General features: G+C 58.0%; 1 protein-coding gene and 2 long non-coding RNA genes across 7 annotated transcripts in view; 1 reads left to right on the top strand and 2 right to left on the bottom strand.

The window, feature by feature from the left end:
* Window positions 1-2,776: 2,776 nt before the first annotated feature.
* LOC123385733 lies at window positions 2,777-3,507 on the bottom strand. Its single transcript, XR_006598696.1, has 2 exons — window positions 3,159-3,507; window positions 2,777-3,043 (listed from the first exon to the last, which is right to left on the bottom strand). It is a non-coding gene; the product is annotated as an uncharacterized LOC123385733 (long non-coding RNA).
* Window positions 3,508-6,203: 2,696 nt separating this feature from the next.
* On the bottom strand, window positions 6,204-15,935 carry LOC109500052. Of its 2 annotated transcripts, none has more exons than XR_006598499.1 (3): window positions 15,399-15,935; window positions 11,658-11,834; window positions 6,204-8,606 (listed from the first exon to the last, which is right to left on the bottom strand). It is a non-coding gene; the product is annotated as an uncharacterized LOC109500052 (long non-coding RNA). The 2 variants fall into 2 exon arrangements; XR_002157706.3 differs by lacking the exon at window positions 15,399-15,935 and adding an exon at window positions 13,395-13,931.
* Window positions 14,563-16,234, top strand: part of FRMD1 (FERM domain containing 1) — a 28,035-nt gene continuing 26,363 nt past the window's right edge. The window contains exon 1 of one of the 4 annotated variants that reach the window (XM_045058387.1): window positions 14,563-14,899. The gene's annotated coding sequence lies outside the window, so the exon portion shown is untranslated. The remainder of the gene's footprint in view (window positions 14,900-16,234) is intronic. The other 3 variants (XM_045058389.1, XM_045058383.1, XM_045058384.1) reach the window with 3 other exon arrangements.

Genomic DNA, 16,234 nt, shown 5'->3' with positions numbered 1-16,234 from the left:
ACGCAGTCCGGGCAGAGGCCGGTCACGCCAGGCTCCTGGCTGTAGCCCACCCCCACCCGCGATGCCGGAAGACAGGAGGAAGGCCGAGCAGGGGACCGGAGAGCAGACCGCGAGGCGGAACCCACACAGGCCACGCCACGGGGTGATGAGACGAGCTGTCCTCTGTGACGTCACGTGCGTGGACCCCCAGTGCAGTGCTTCCACGCGGCGTCAACAGCAGCCCAGTTCTGACTTACCTGCTGCCCGCGGGCCACCCCCACCCCGACAGCTGACCTTTGACTTGTGCCGTAGGGGACGGACGGGGCCCTTGGAGTGGCCACGACCTCAGTGTCGCGGTTGCAGGCACAGTGTCCGGCAAGGTCGCGGTCTCACACGTCCTGGCGGTGTGAGCCCAGGCTTACCGCCTGCAGAGGGAGAGCCGAGAGCCGGGCACCAGACCCCGTGCCAGGGCTCGATCTGGACGCGGACGTGTCCTGAGCCCCACAGGCTGTTGGATGAGCGGGCTTCCCGCCTGTTCTGGCTCATCTCCTGCGGCCCGGAAGGGAGGGCGAGGCTGCAAGGCACCGAGTCTCTCCAGTTCTGGGGGTGCCCTCCTCCCTGGTCTCCGCTTGGGGCTGGCTCACAGGATCGAAGGGGCTGGATGCCCAACGCGGCCCCCTCCCTTGTCCCCTGGGGCCTGGTGCCCTCCGCACGGCCTCCCGGGCGAAGAGCCCGGAAGGGGAGGGACGGGGAGGGACCCCCACCAGGCCGCCGGCTCCGGGGTGGGATTCGGCAGCTGTCTTGGGAAGACGTGTCTGCTGCAGCGCCTGAGGGACTCCGTCCCGTTTGATTTCTGAGATTCCACGGTGACAGCCCGCGGCGCTGTCCCTCTCTGTCTGACCTCGCTCACTCCCCGTGACGTGCTCGGGTCCGTCCGTGCGGCCACAGCTATCCCGCCGCATCAGACGCCACAGCTCCTTGATCCCTGGGTCCCACGCCTTGCTCTCGAGACGATGCTGCTGTGACCCAGCCCTGGGGCACGCATGTCCTTTCTTTTTTTTTTTTTTTTTTGATTTAATTTTATTTTTTATTTTTCTTAAATTTACATCCGTGCACGCGTCCTTTCTTAAAGCTTCTCCTCAAGTGTTTCCTTGGGTAAATAATTCTCTCACAGGAGCAGACGGGTCTGAGCAGCGTGGACATGTTGGTGACTCTCTACAGTGGCCAAGCGCCTCAGACAGGACACAGCCAGTCGGCTCTGGCCACCATGACAAACCCCACAGACCAGCGGCTCAGACAACAGGCTGGAGGCCTGAGACCCAGGCCTGAGCAGACTGGTCTCTGCGGAGGCCTCTCTCCTTGGCGTGTAGACGGCGGTCTCACCCCTGAGTCCTCACGTGGTCGTCCCCTGTGCGCACCCTGATAGGACACCAGTCCCTTGGGACCGGAGCCGCACCCCGGTCCCTCAGCTGTGGAGGCTCCCAGACCTGGAGACGCCCAGGGCCCCAAGCCGACCCGGCCCCGGCCCCTCGGGTGGAGAAAACGAGCCCGCGGCTGGCCGCCTGGTGTGGAAATGACCTGCAGGACCCTGTGCCTGAGCCCTCGCCTGGCGCCCCACGCCCTGGGCACCTGGCTGTGCCCTGCAGCAGAGTCCCTTCGGAAATGCCGCCCTGTCTGCCCGGGGCTCCCCCAGGGGCACCCCTCGATGCCTCCTGCCCTCTGGCTCTGCCCTCAGCTCTCCTTCCTCCGGTTCTAGTTCTTAAGGCTCTTTTGGGTATTGATCGATTATTATAATCAGCTCGTCCAGTTTTACCCGTAGTGTCCCTTTACTTTTTTTGTACACGTTTTAAATTTTTTTAATGTTTATTTTTTTTGAGAGAGAGGAGGGGAAGGGCAGAGAGAGGGAGACACAGAATCCGAAGCAGGCTCCAGGCTCCGAGCTGTCAGCACAGAGCCCGACGCGGGGCTTGAACTCACAAACCGTGAGATCATGACCTGAGCCAAAGTCGGACGCTGAACTGACTGAGCCACCAGGCACCCCTCTTGTACACTTTTTGTTTCTTCCTTCTTTCCTGCAGACTCCTGAGGGTTGTCTCCATCTATTAATGGCTCTATTAATCTGTCTTGTACGTTTCCACTAATAAATAAACAGAAATAGACACATTTGGTCTTTGTCTCCATTTCCGGCTTGAAGCTCTTGAAACTCTTGGAATTTCCTAAGTGCTGAGAGTGACCAAGTATCTTTTGTTGTGCTCATGCAGTGACTTTTGGAAAGCCCCTAAAGGAGGGGGCAGGTTGCCAGGGGAACAGTCACAGGATTAGGGGTTAGAACTTTCTGTCCCACCCGCTGACCTCCGGGGAGGGGAGGGGACTGGAGGTTGGGTTCAATCACCAATGGCCAATGATTTCATCAGTCACGCCAGTGTAGGGAAGGCCCCATGAACACCCCAGAGTTTGGGCTGGGAGAGCTCCCGGGTCCGTGAACAGAGGGATTTGGGGACAGCGATGTACCCGGGGCAGGGACGGAAGGTCTGAGCTCTTTCCCCACACCTGCCCTTTGTGTGTCTCTCCCATCTGGCCACTCCTAAGTCGTACTCCTGCCAAAAGTACTGGTGATCCAGGAAGTTTCCAGAGTCAACTGGTTTGTTGGGCTCTGTGAGCCCTCTAGCAAACTAATCAAACCCGGGGGGGGGGGGGGGAGGGAAACTTCGATTTATAGTCTGTTGGTCTGCTGCACAGGTGGATGTGGAAAAGTTGGGGTTCAGAGCCGACGGCAAGAAAGGATTCTTGAGACGTCTTCCGTGCAACAGGACGGTTTTATTAAAGCACACACGGGGACGGGACCCGAGGGCAGGAAGGGCTGCACTGGGGTCCCGAGGAGTGACAGGTTATGTACTTGGGAGCTGGGGGAGGTAAAGACTAGGGGAGTCCCCAGAAGGACTTTCATCTGCTAAAGTAGACACTTGCTAAGGTGGTTTTACCCTCTAGCAAAGCACAGGGAGTTCCCGGAGAAACGAGACGAGAAACGTTTTCCTCTGCGGGTCTCAAGTATCTTGTCAGTGGGCTGCAGGGTATAAGGAAATTCAATTTTATCTGCCATTTCTTTTGCCTTTGTCCCCCACACAGGTGACAGCTGGAGGGGGGCCGCGTGTGTGCTGTGTGGGGGACTGAGCCCTTACCGTGTGCGGTCGACTCTGTCTCCAGGTAGACGGTGTCAGAGCTGAGTTGGACTGTAGGACCCTCGGCTGCTGAGTAGGGGACACCCCCAGCACACCGCACAGATCCCTGGAGGCCCGGCTCCCGGCTCTCGTCGGGCTAAGGGTGGTTTTCCCTCTAGGAAAGCACTGGCATCCGGACCGCAGGGAGTTCCTGGGCCCCAGGCCACGATGGGACCGCCCTTTCCTCGAAATTTCACTACGATGTTTGTAAACACCAGAGACTCTATCAGTGTAATCATTTGTTTTCTGGCCTTCCCTTTGTCCTTGGTGGCCAGGAGCCTGAGGAGTGTCACACATCCCACCAGGGAGGGGTGGGGGGGAGGGGGTGGGGGGGTGGGGGGGAGGGGTGACAGCTTGCTTTAGGCTCCTTCACCGTTTTTCACACATCATATTGCCACTTGCTTCCCGTTATGGCTTCGTCTTTTCACTTCACATCGATAATACCTTATATTTTCTCAGACACATTTCGCATAATTATTTCAAATTCTTGGTCGATCTATTTTAGTAATTCGGATTTAGATTATAATATTGTCCATCTTGGGGGCACCTGGGGGGGCTCAGCCGGTTACCTGAGACCTCAGCCGGACTTCGGCTCAGGTCACCATCTTGCGGTTCGTGAGTTCGAGCCCCGCGTTGGGTGAGCTCCAGCCCTGCTTCAGGCTCCGGCCTCTCCCTCTCTCACCGCCCCTCACTCACTCGTGCTCTTTCTCTCAAAAATAAATACGTTTTAAAAAATTTAAAAAATAATAATAATGTTGTCCATTTTGGTAGCAACTAACCTCAACCTCTGTGTGAAGTTCGAGAAGACAAACCCTTCCGTAGAAGCGGCTTTTAGGCAGCCGACCTGAACAAGGGGGACCTGAGCAAGGTGGCCAGGCCGGGTGCACGCAGGTCCGCCGGGCCACCCCCTCAAGACAGCCAGAAGCCTAGCCGACAGGGGCCACTTACGCCTGGACTCGGGCACCAAAAGAGGAAAATCCCGTGTGTTCCCACCTCCTCCCCTTCCCCTCAACTCCGCGGGCACAGCACCAATCCCGCCTCCTGCCACACAGCCTCCCCCCTGCTGTCCCCGCCCACTGCTCCCTTGCAGCGTATCCCGTGGCCTCCCGTCTCCTCTATTCTGCCTCTGTGAGTTCTTTCACCGCTCAGGCCACGGGCCTCACACGGCCATCGCGTGGCCCCACCTGTGGTGGCTTCCCATCCGACTGGGGGAGACACCACGCCTTCCTGAAATAAACCTCGTTTATAGTAATATTCTATTCTCAGGAACTACTGAAACACAAGGTCATTCTGTATAAAGTGCAAACTCAATTATTGTACATGAAATAATAGAAAATTCGCATTTTTAATCACACTAGTCGGAAAGTTTAAGTCACTAGGATATAAATAATACTCTCTTATAAAAATACGTCCTTTCAGGGCGCCTGGGTGGCTCAGTCGGTTGCACGTCCAACTGCGGCTCAGGTCATGATCTCTCAGTCCGTGAGTTCGAGCCCCGCATCGGGCTCTGTGCTGACAGCTCGGAGCCTGGAGCCTGCTTCAAATTCTGTGTCTCCCTCTCTCTCTGCCCCTCCCCCACTCATGCTCTGTCTCTCTCTCTCTCTCTGTGTCAAAAATAAATAAAAACATTAAAAAAAAATATGTCCTTTCGTTGAGTAAAATTCTTTAAATGGTTGCCGTTACTTACTTGCTTCAGGAACATTCTATTCTACAACAGGTCATTTGATTTGATGGTCTTTTTTGTGATAGTATAGATAACAAGAGGTGTATGTATTTATTTATTTATTCATTATTTTTGAGGAGAGAGAAAGGGGCAGAGAGGGAGACAAGGCATCCCAAGCAGGCTTCACGCTGTCAGCGCAGAGGCCAACGCGGGGCTCGATCTCAAGAACCGTGAGATCGTGACCGATGCCGAAGTCGGATGCTTAACGGACGGAGCCGCCCAGGCGCCCCACTAAGTGGTTTTAAATAAATTTTGAGAAGCCTCAGCTTCCACGAATGACACTGGCGTAGTTGTACATGTCCTGAGAAATTCAAAATTATTTAGAAATGTGCCCACTAAATTACTGCTGACAAATACGTCACAGTGCTTCGAAGGGAGTTGTGTTCGATTTTAGAACACTACCCGCAGGTTTTTAGACTTTCATACGGGGAGCCTCCTTACGATGCGCACAGAGGACTCAATGTGGACAGTGTCGCCTGGAGGCAAGATGTCCGACTCTTCGGATTCAGACTCCAGAAGTCACCTGTTAAACTGCAAACCCCGTGGGGCGCCTGGGTGGCGCAGTGGGTTAAGGGTCCGACTTCAGCCAGGTCACGATCTCGCGGTCCGTGAGTTCGAGCCCCGCATCGGGCTCTGGGCTGATGGCTCGGAGCCTGGAGCCTGTTTCCGATTCTGTGTCTCCCTCTCTCTCTGCCCCTCCCCCGTTCATGCTCTGTCTCTCTCTATCCCAAAAATAAATAAACGTTGAAAAAAAAAATTTTTTTTTTAATTAAAAAAAAAAAAAAAACTGCAAACCCCGTACGATTCTTTCAGTGTTTTAGAACTTTCTTTCAAAATGACTGTTACGTCTAGAAAAGAAACCGACTTTGAAATTTTCTTGTGTTTTAAAGATGGGCCAAATAGACACTGTGCAGTTACAATGAGTTTCCGTTTTTCTTTTTTTAGGATCCTCTTCGTTGGCAAACTTGGTGTCAAATGTCAAGAGACTTTACTATCTTTAACATTAATAATCCGTCCTTTTATAAAAGTAGGTGTGTGCTGGGGCGCCTGGGTGGCGCAGTGGGTTAAGGGTCCGACTTCAGCCAGGTCACGATCTCGCGGTCCGTGAGTTCGAGCCCCGCGTCAGGCTCTGGGCTGATGGCTCGGAGCCTGGAGCCTGTTTCCGATTCTGTGTCTCCCTCTCTCTCTGGCCCTCCCCCGTTCATGCTCTGTCTCTCTCTGTCCCAAAAATAAATAAACGTTGAAAAAAAAAATTAAAAAAAAAAGTAGGTGTTTGCTTTTTCGTAAAATCATTTCCTACTCCCTCGGTGACTTTTCAGGGCACCGTGTGCAGCAAAATCTGGTTTCTGCATAATTTCTCGATGACATTAATTTTATTGCTGTTATCGCGGTAGAATTGATGTATAACGTGAGGAATCGATATCTGTGCACTGAGGACCACAAAGGCTAGTCACCGTCCGTCTCCACACTGTTCGTTTTTGTCTCCTGAGGAGGACTTTCAAGACTTCGGCCCCTAGCAACTTCTATCCGCCCGGCGTTCCTAACTGGAGTCGTCACGACTGTACATCCTATCCTCCTGACTTATTTATTCTATAGCTGGAAGTCTGTACCTCTCGCCCTCCTTCGCCCCGTCACCCGTCTGTCCCACCCCTCACCCCCACCTGGCAATCACCGACCTGCTCCCCGTGTCTGTGTCTCTTGGTTTTGTTTTGGTTTGTCTCTTTCAGACTCCACATGTAAGTGAGATCACGTGGTCTCTTCTCCTGTCTGACTTACAGCGTAACGCCCTCGGGGTCCGTCCATGTTGTTGCAGATGGCAAGATTTTTTTTTTATGGCTGAGTGACATCCCATTGTACGCACATGCACACACGCACACACGCACACACACCCCACTTCTTTATCCACTCACCCATCAGTGGACACCGAGGCTGTTCCCACACCTCGGTTATCGTCAATGATGCTGCAGTGAACGTGGGGTTGCGGAGATGATTTTGACTTCGTGTTTCCGTTTGCCGTGGCACTAATTTGATTGGGAACACTGTGCTAGTTCAGTACTGAGCACACACACTTAACAGTGAGTGAGACAGTGCAGCTTCGCACAGGTCGTGCGATCGGTGTCCTCAGTGAGGTCCGGGATCTCCAGCCTCGTGAGCTGCCTCTAACTGAGTTCTGGGAGGCGTCACGAGTATCTTCACAATAATGCATCCTGAAGTTGGCCCCGAGCTCCGCCCGCACCCGTCTGCCCCCAGCTGTCCCCGCAGCCCCGGTGGCCTCCGTTCCTCCCCTTTGCCCTGGCACTGCGGCACCAGGGGCAGTGAGCCCGCCTTTCCTGGGGCGGATGCGGGCGGGTCAGGGCCGGCGGGGTTCCAGGTCCTCTAACAGAACAGCCTGCGGGATTCACGTGCATTAACTAAGGCGGTGAATTCGTTTACAGTCCGAGGGAAAATTCCACTTTCCACAGCAAACCCAAGTATGTTCCCCCGGTTCCCTTCCGTCTGGGAGTCTGCAGTTTGTCTCGCACCGGCAGAACCCAAAGTGCACGTGGCAGTTTATTTCCTGCCGACTCTCCCCGTGAGGGTATGCGCTCTGGGCTCGGGGCGTGTGTGCCCCTTTTGCTGGGCCACAGGGAGCAAACAGTGGGCGCTCGGGAGATAATGTGATTGGGGTCACGAATCCCCAGTCTGACGTGGCACGTGAGTGGGAGGTGCTCGAAATCCTCCTACAGATCATTCTGTCCTCTCTTCCGTTGGCGCCTCCTGTTCTGCGAAGTATAACGATTTCTGTTCTGCCGCAAAGTCACTGATAAACGCAGCCGTCCAATCACGGCCCAGAATTAAGAGATGGACCAAGACGATCTCGGTGATCCATTGTACTTACCTGAGAGCATCTGGGCCGTTTGCACACAGTGAGCTCACTGATTCGCACACCCCCCCCCCCCGGCCCCTGTCCGTGCCGAGGCAGATGGGAGAACGGAAACGTAGGGGCGACAGGAGAGAGACTGATTCACAAGCAGTGATAACCGCCAGACCAGCAGTGGAGACAAGGAAAAGGTAAAAGAGAACGGAGCCCGACTCAAGGTGACGTGGCAGCCCGTGCTGCCATCTGATGGCACCAATACTGTCACTACCTTTCCGAGCGGCCGGCCGAGCGAGATCCCCCGTCATCACTAGCGCAGCGGGCGGCCTGGAGGCGCCTCCCGGGCGGGAAGGAGCTCTCCCAGATCATCTCCCAGCTCAGCGGGGCCAGAGGCTAGATCTGTTCCTAGAAAATACCGCCAATTCTTCTAGAAGAAACCACCGCACCCAGTTCCTGGTCCTACGGTTGCCAACTCCCACTTTGGGCCTGAAAAGAGAGACGAAGCCAAAACCCTGGGGAGGCAGCTCTTCTTGCATTCCCCGGTGCCCTTGTCCTGGCGAGGACAGTCCGTGGTCACGAGAAGCAGAATTAGAGGAGGGATGGCGGTTGCCTCGGGCGTAGGTTAGGGGTCCAATAGTGTCCCTTCTCCGAATAGAGCCTTGTTCACGTCCGAACCCCCAGGACCTCCGCATGTGCCGTTAGTTGGAAAGAGGGTGGTGGCAAATATAATTAGTGATGATGAGGTCACGCCGCAGCAGGTGGGCCCTGGCCCAATCCGACTGGTGTCCTTGTAAGAGGGGGAAAAGAGGGACTCACAGAGAACACGGCCCTGTGAGGACAGAAGAGATCAGAGTGGGGCGTCTACAAGTCCAGGGACGCCCCGCATCGTTGCCAGGCCCCGGCGGCGAGCGGCAGGCAGGACCCTCCTCCGGAGGGAACATGGCCTTGTCCCCCCACCCTGATGGTGGACTTTCAGCCTCCAGGACTGTGGGAGAATAAATTCTTGCGGTTTTAAGCCACCCGGCGTGTGGCCCTTCCTTCCAGCGGCCCCAGGAAACCGGCAGAGGGCACCTGGCCGCACAGATGCCTCCGACACGAAAGGCCGAGGGGCTCCCGGGACGATCATTTAAAGGCCAGGAAGCTGTCCATGGGGTTGCTCGAAACCGTGCCTACCTCCTCCTCATCGCCCTAAGCCCTAACCGCATGTTACCTGGGTCCACCTCCGACACAATAAGCCCAGAAGATGGGGGACCTGGTTCCTCCTTTGCCTCGCTTTGCAAAAACCCCAGGAAGCCGGGAGCTGTCCGGCAGCTGAGGCCCGAGGCCTTCACGCCCCCAAATCCTGCTCATCTGCCCGCATCTGCGGCCCCCTCAGCCAGGGTGCCGGGGCCACACCCCGGATGGTGCCCATGCGAGCCTCCCGGGGCCCCCGGAACAAAGGAGCCCAGCAAGAAAATCTCTTCTCTCACCGTCCTCGTGACCCGCAGGCTGACATCAGATGTTGGCAGGGCCCTACTCCTGCCGAAGCCTCTGGAAGAGGGTCCTTTCTCGCTTTGTCAGAGCTCTGCTGGCATCGGTGACCCTTGGCCTGCCTTGTAGACGGGCCACCCCGCTCTCTGCCTCCACTGTCACATGACCTTCTCCTCCCCGTCTGTCTCCGTGTCTCCTCTCCCCGTGTAAGGACACCAGTCATACTGACCGGGGCCCGCCCTACCCCAGCATGACCTCCTCTTCACCTGACACATCGGCAAAGACCCTGTTTCTCAACAAGGTCCCATTCACAGGTGCCGTGAAAGGGCGTCACCTCGTCTTCCTGGAGAACACGGTATGACCGCCACCGCCACCCGCCACTGCTTGGCCAGACGCCTGGAGGACTGATCGCCTGCAGCCCCACCTCTACCGGGGACAGGACGCAGGAAACGGCGCGATCAGGGCCCCCTGGACATCGGCATGAATGGTGAGACAGCAGTGGCCAAGATGGCCAGCTGGGGACTCCAGTCAGGGAGGATGGGGAACCGGACGTGGGCAACACTCTCCTACAGGCTGATCAACAACCACACACACGTGCGTGCACACACACGCACACACCCGCACACACACACACACACACACGCCTGCACACACACACACAACCACACACACACGCCCGCACACACACACAACCACACACACACATGCACACACAGACACGCACACACACAACCACACCCACACACCCACACCCACACCCACACACACACACGCACACACACACGCACATACACAACCACACACACACCCACAATCACACAACATAACCACACACACAACCACACGCACACACATCAACCACACACACCCAACCACACACACACAACTGCACACACACCCACATACAACCACACACACACAATGACACACATGCCCGCACACACACACACACACACACACACACGCACACAACCACACACACACCCATACACACACAACCACACGCACACACAACCACACACAACCACACACACATAACCACACGCACACACACAACCACACACACAGAGACACACAACCACACACACCCCCGCACACACGCACACAACCACACACACACGCCCACACACACACACACAACCACACACACAACTGCACACACACAATACAACTGCACACACACAACCGTACACACACCCACACACATCCACACACACACAATTCAACCACACTCACACATACAACCACACACACACAAACACCCACGCACACAACCACACACACGCACCCACACACACACACACAACCACACACACACGCCCGCACACACACATGCACACACACATGCACATACACACGCACATACACAACCACACACACAAAACCACACACACGCGCACGCACACACAACCACACACACACAACCACACACACAACCACACACACATGCACACACAACCACATGCACACACACAACCGCACACACACAACTGCACACACACCCAAATACAACCACACACACACACAATGACACACACACCCGCACACGCACACACAACCACACATGCACACACAACCACACGCACACACACAACCATACACCCACCCACATACAACCACCCACACAACCACACACACACAACCCCCCCCACACACACAACCACACCCACCCACACACAACCACACACACACAATCCCACACACACACAACCACACCCACCCAGACACACACAATGGCACACACACCCACTCACATCCACACACAATACAACCACACTCACACAACCACACACACACAATACAACTGCACACACACAACCGTACACACACACACACACATACACACGCACAATTCAACCACACTCACACAACCACACACATACAACCACACCCACACAAACACCCACACACAAACACCCCCACACACCACACACACACAACCACACCCACCCACCCACACAACCACACACACACACGCGCACAGACAAACAGCCACATTCACACAGCCACACACAACCACACACACATAACCACACGCACACACACAACCACACACACACAACCACACACACACAACTGCACACACACCCACATACAACCACACACACAACCACACGCACACACAGCCACACACAACCACACAACCACCCACAGACAACCACACCCACAGAACCACACCCACAACCACACACACACACAACCACACACACACAGCCGCTCACACACACACAACCACACACACACACAGACAACCACAAAGACAACCACACAGACAACCACACACACCCCCGCACACACATGCCCCCCCACACACACACACAGCAACACACACACAACCACAAACACACGCGCACACACAACCACACAAAACCATACATACATACACCACCCACGACTGGACAACACATACCCTCCAGGCATCATGACACCTGGACCACAGCCTTCCTTGAAGTTTCTGGAACGCGCTGGTCTGTGATAACCTCCCCAGGACCAAGGCCTTTGCAAGCCATTTGTGCTTCTCGAGGGAGCTCACGGGTGGCACGGACCATCTTCACTTAAATGGATCCTTGCTTGGTCACCCTTGTAGCTAAAAGGGAATCGAAAGGGGAGGTAAATCAAGACCGACAAGAGCTCCTTTCTGTAGACTGAGGTGCCTGGTGATTTGCACCTGTTTGACATTGTTCAATTGTACCTACATACTGTCTTGCCGTGTAGAAAAAAGTCGAAAGGCTAAAGCTAGCATAGCCCTTACTGTGTCAAGCACTTTCTGAATGTCTTATAAATATTTGCTCAATGAGTCCTCAGACACCCCTATAAGGAAATACTATTATTAACCCCATTTTACAGATAGAGAAACAAAGGCAGTGAGTGGTCAGGACACCGACGGTCACACAGCAAGAAGGTGACAAAGCCTCAAAAGTCAGGCTCCAGAATCCACGTGCTGAGTCACCAGAGACTGGATACCTCCTCTGCCAATTTTCACTCCGGGCTGATCACGTGACTTGATGGATGGTTTTGAGAGGTATAACAGTTCAATGGTACAATTCAAAGTGGCTTGCTAGTATATTCACTTATTCAACAAGTTTCTGCCTGCTGACTAGTGAGACTTGCTCACTAGGTGTGGAGTCAACAGCAAACAGCAAATGCAGACCGCAGGACACGACGGGACAGGGAGGACCGCCCTCTGCTTGTTTAACCATGCCACCTTCCCCGGGCGATTGGATCCTCTCTGCCTCAGTGTCCTCCTCTGTGAGATGGGAGGGCTGGTTTCTGCACTGCAGAATGCTATGTAACGGCGAACATTCTGGATGGCGGGCATCGTTAAAGACAGCTGGTGTGCAACTGTTAGGCTCTCGTAGGTGAATGGGGGGAGACACAGAATTCACGCTGCAAACGAATAATGGAGGTTTGAGCCGATGTTCAGTGTCCAGAGGAGGGTGACTCACTGGAGTTGGAAAAGGCTTTGCCTGAGTTGCTACTTTTGAGTGTGGCTCTGACATTTGAACTTACTCATGAACACTATTCTGGGTGGTGGGATTTCAGCAGTAAACAAAAGACAAGAATCCCAGCCGTGGAGGGGCTTACACTCTGACGGGGCGGGGTGGATAGGGGGGTCATAGCACATAGAACAACCCCCCTGGAGTACTAGAGGATGACACCCGTCTGGAGAAAAACAAGCTGGGAAGGGACAGGTGTGGGGGCAGGTGGGAATAAGGAGAAAGAGGGGAGGCTGGAGCCTGGAGCCACTGCCTCCGGTGACCTTGCCAGTGCCCTTGCAGGGATGCGCAGGGCAGCCCAGCTTCGGCTAGAGCGAGCTGCACCCGAGCTCCTCCCCACTGCAGGCCTGGGTGTGTGTGTGTGTGTGTGTGTGTGTGTGTGTGTGTTTGCTGTTCCAAGGTTTGGGCCCATCAACCCTGACTCCTAAAGGTTTCTGCGGGAAAGTCACCAGGCCAGAGAGGCCTCAGGTCAGCCCCAGGTGTTGATCGATGGTGACCTTCAACTTTCCCGACCTCACTCCAGCCCCTCCCACGCCCGGGTCTGCCTTTGTCTCAGCGCTTCCTCGGGGCCAGCCGTCCTCGGGGCCCCACGACTGCAATTTTCGTGCCCACGGCAGTGGGGCCTGTGCCCAGCACCCCGCATAACTCACCGGGCTTGGCCCGCCCCTCCCGCGCAGACTGTCCCTCTGGGGGTCCCCGCTGTCTGCGCAGCGCCTGCTGTCCAGGCCGTGAGTCCCGGGAGTGGGGGACTCGGAGCCCTGGCAAGTGGGGTTCGGCTCGCGCCCAGCGGCGGGAGTGCGTCGGCTCGAGGGGCTTCTCGGAGGCCGCGCTCTCACCCTCCGCGCCCGGGACGACCCCCGGTGGTGCTGCAAGCCTCCGAAACTGCAGCCCTGGGAAGGGGCAATCCGTGACTGCAACCCGGGATGGAGCGCTCACTGAACAATGCGACCCTGGGTCGGTACCACTTCGGTCTGCTGCGACCCCCGGGCGCACAACCCTGGGGCGCACAACTCCAGAAGCCGAGAGCCTCGCCCTCCCCTCTAGCTTGCAGTGGGGACCCTGCGGGGGCCGGGGCGGGGCGGAGCGGGAATAGGAGGGGAGGGGAGGTAGGGGCCCGGGTAAAGTAGGGCGGGGAGGAGTGGAGAAGTGGAAGAGGACACGGAGGGGATAGGATGGGGGCGGAGCGCGGCGGGGAGAGGCCAAAAGAGGAGGGGAGAGTTAGGGGCGGGGCCGGGATGGCTTGGGAGGGGCGGAGCGGAAAGGGGAGGGGAGGGGGAGAGGGCGGGGCCGGGGGGGGCAGGGCAGGGTAGCGAGGGGGCGGGGTCGAGGGGGGCGAAGAGAAGCGGGCCAGGGAGGGGAGGGGCCGGGCCGGGAGCGGAGAAGACGGCGGGGGAAGGGGGCAGGCCGGGGCCGGGAAGGGCGGGGTGGGACCCCGGAGGGATGGGGAGGGGACGGGTGAGGGATAGAGCGGGGTCGGAAGTGGGGACGGGGCGAGTCAGGGAGGGGAGGGGAGAGGACGCCTGCAGGGTCGGGAAGGGTGGGGCAGGGCGGGCGGGGGAGGGAAGGCGAGAGGACGCGTGCAGGGGCGGGGCGGGTCAGGGAGGGGAGGGGAGAGGACGCGTGCAGGGGCGGGGCGGGCCCGGGAAGGAAAGGGAGAGGACGCGTGCCGGGGCGGGGGTGACAGGACGGGTCAGGGAGGGGAGGGGAGAGGACGCGTGCAGGATCCGGGGGGCGGAGCGGGGCGGGCCAGGGAGGGAAGGGGAGAGGACGCGTGCAGGGGCAGGGGCGAGGCGGGGCGGGCCAGGGAAGGAAGGGAGAGGACGCGTGCCGGGGCGGGGGTGACGGAAGCCCCCGCCCACCGCAGCCAGGACGCGCCGCCTCCGCTCGCCCCCAACCGCCGCCCGCGGGGCTGGCTCCACTCAGACCGCGAAAAGCGGCGGCCGCGTTCACGCCTCTGCACCCGGATCCCGACCCCGACCCTGATCCCGACGCGGACCCGGACACCTACCTGGAGTCGGAACCAGACCCCGACCCGGACCCCGACCCAGACCCGGACCCCGACCTTAACCCAGACCCGGACCCCGATCCCCACCCAATCCCAGACCCCGACCCGGAACCATGAGCCCAACCCGGACTGAGACCGCGACCCCCGCAGGTGAGCGCGTCCGTCCCCGCCCCCCGTGACCCCGCCCACGGCCGAGCCCACGGTGCCCACGGGCACCCGGCCGCGGACTGTCACCTCGCCGCCGCCGTCGCTCGGAGTTCGCGCCCCGAAGTCAAGCTGAGGACTCGGGACCCTCCCGCGGGCCCAAGGTCGTCCCTTCGGTGGCTTCTGACTTAGAGGTGGGGTCGGGGTCCCAGCTCTGCGGCGCCTTCGTCCCCTACCCTGCCTCTCCCCCTGACCCTCTCCCCCCCCCCCCGCCTCTTACCCTCCCCACCGTCCGCCCTTGCCTCGTGGACCCCGAGTCAGGTGCAGGGACACCCGGGCTGCGCGGCCCCTTTAGTCTCCGCGCCGCGCGCTCGACCCCCGCGTGGCCTGTATTTGGGTTTTCCGGGCTTGTTTGAAGAGAGCTGAGCCCAAAGGTGCCTGAACAGACGGAGGCGGCTGGCGGGGGACCCGGGTCTTCCCGCCCCCAGAAGTTTCCCTTTGCAACCTGATGTGGCTGGTGCTCCTGCGAACGGTGGAGGGGAGACGGGAGGGCTCCGTGACTTAATTCCGGCGGAGGTTTCAGAGGGCGCAGGGGGGCTCAGGAGCCGGGTGGGGGTGTTCGTACAGCACGGATTTGTCTGCCGCGGTACAGGTGCTGCCTCTGTTTAGCGAGTGGCTCGTGGGGGTGTCACGTTTGCTTCGGGGGCCCAGGGTTCTTAAGAAGGTGGCGCCCCAAAGAGCTTTCCGGCCCGGAATCACTTGCTTCAGTTCTGTTCGAAGCGCAGCCTAAGGCTCAGACTGCACCCTCTGAGCTTGACGGGAAGTTTGCTTTCCGATTCCGAAACCAGTGGAATGTCCGCTCTCCGTGGGCGGGACCGCAGGCCTGGAGCACGTAGGGCGACACCTGACACCTGCTGATTAGTGTGGTTGTCACCACAAAGGTGCTGTGGCCACCTGGCCTTAGCTGTTGCCGCATCCTGTAGAACGTGGGCTGTGACCGTGGGCACCCAGCCCAGGGGCAGGTGACCGGGGCGGCAAGGCGGGCCTGGGCTGCCAGTGGCCCTTCCAGCCTTCCCCCCGCACCTCCCCCAGCCCCGCGAGCCTGCCTCTGCACACTGCGGCCTGCACGTGTGGGTTCGGGGCGCCCCGGCCGGGAGGCTGGTGTGTGTAGCCATCACCACAGCACCGACGTTCTAGTGAGCACGGCTGACTCTGCCGGCACCGGCCGGGTGCCGTAGGGGTGTCGGCTCCTTAATTCCGGCCTGTGCTCCTCCAGCTGCCTGCGGGACCCGGGGCTCTCACCGTCCTGCTGATGGCACCTGGCCGGCACCCCCCCTGGGG

The sequence above is a fragment of the Felis catus genome, chromosome B2, assembly GCF_018350175.1.
Source record: "Felis catus isolate Fca126 chromosome B2, F.catus_Fca126_mat1.0, whole genome shotgun sequence".
Classification (NCBI taxonomy): Eukaryota; Metazoa; Chordata; class Mammalia; order Carnivora; family Felidae; genus Felis; species Felis catus.
The sequence above is the reverse complement of the archived record's forward strand: the minus strand, read 5'-3'. Positions and strand labels throughout refer to the sequence as shown.